Below are 1,563 nucleotides of genomic sequence, written 5' to 3' on the forward strand. Positions count from 1 at the left end.
CCCATCACCCTTCTCTGTTTTATTTACATTTCAAATTTTCTCCTCTCCCTTTTTTCACCTTGGTTCCATTCTAACTCTTACCAATTTCCCTTCCTATTACCATGCAATAACATTTTATCCTCTTTCAGGAATCTCATATTCCCTTTGACATATCTTATATTACCTTTAATCTCTCTTCACATTTGTTAATCTTAGTGAAATTGATTTTGAGATTGCTTATGTGATAGGGGGATTCTTTTTGCTGGTGTAGGTATGGTTGTCTGATAATACTGCTTTGTAAACCAACACTTGAACAACAGAATACAAGACAACATGGGAATTGTAACTTCCAGTAAGCTACCTGGAGGGAGAACCCACTAACAGGTAAATCCCATGTACAACACCAGAGGCAAGAAAAAGAGAATAAAGGACAACCCTAGAACATCGGGACAAGGAGATCAAAGAGACTGCACTACTGAGTCACACCGAACTCCTACCACAGAAGTTTACCTTATGAAGACAGCTGGCAAAGCAGAGCATCTGGAGTCACAGAAAAAAAGAGACACCTAAAATGGGGACACAAATAACCTATAATCTAAAAAATGTAAGACTCCCCACTAAAAGAGATAACTTAAATGGAGGCAAGAAAACTATCAAATATAGAATTCAAAAGAATGGGAATAAGGACATGCAATTAACTCACAAACAACTACAAGGAACTGAGTGGGAACAACAACAGCATGAAAAGGGAAATAGAAACTATAAACAAGAACCAGGAAGAAATGAAGAATACAATATCTGAAATAAAATACACACTTGAAGGATTTACACGCAGGCTGGATAAAGAAGAAGAATGAGTGTTGTATGAAAGGAGAGAAGGTTAGCACTCCCCTTGACAAGGATGGAAGAGGCCCTTGGACCTAACAACACACATACGGTTAAGGCATTGCCACCTACTTCGTGGCATCTAACCACTGTTTTTGAATAAACACAAATCTTTTAAGGCCAAACCTTATGTCTCAGACTGCAGTCAAAACATGATCATGAGGGAGGTAGACTTTTCCTTAACTGCCCCATAATTGTAAGGCTGGTCCTGTCATAATAGAATTAGCACCTCACATTATCATGCATTCACCTCCTCTGCCCTCTTTTCTCCCTGAAGACCTGCCAAAAATGAGAAAAGTGAATCACTGATCCTTTTAATGACACCTGCTTAACCTTCATGAAGAGTGGAAATTAACTTACAGAGGCACAAAGTTCTTAGCTGGGAAATGCTACCCACCTCCCATCCTTGCTTGTGGGGGTTGGGGAGTTGGGAGGTGAGCTGACAGGTATTTTCTTTAATTACCAGACTGTTTGTTTTGACACCTTTTCTGATTTTTACTAAGACTCTGAAAGCGGGTCGCATGGGGGGAGTAGGCTCTGAGTCTTCAAATCACACAAACAAAGGCCACATCTGCTGTGTGTGAGGGCCTTGGGAAGACGTGAAATGAATGTAGTTGAGGGGACTCCTCTGACAATAAATAAGACTTCCAGATAGGTAGCAAAAGAGCAAAAAGGTTATTTCACAAAAATTTATTGAGC

At 39.9% G+C, this 1,563-nt stretch overlaps 1 non-coding gene across 1 annotated transcript; it reads left to right on the forward strand.

The window, feature by feature from the left end:
• The first annotated feature begins 836 nt into the window (after positions 1-836).
• Positions 837-962, forward strand: LOC114505897. The gene has a single exon (XR_003685349.1). It is a non-coding gene; the product is annotated as a U6atac minor spliceosomal RNA (small nuclear RNA).
• The last annotated feature ends 601 nt before the right edge of the window (positions 963-1,563 follow it).

Source organism: Phyllostomus discolor, chromosome X (assembly GCF_004126475.2).
Source record: "Phyllostomus discolor isolate MPI-MPIP mPhyDis1 chromosome X, mPhyDis1.pri.v3, whole genome shotgun sequence".
In the NCBI taxonomy this organism is placed as follows: domain Eukaryota; kingdom Metazoa; phylum Chordata; class Mammalia; order Chiroptera; family Phyllostomidae; genus Phyllostomus; species Phyllostomus discolor.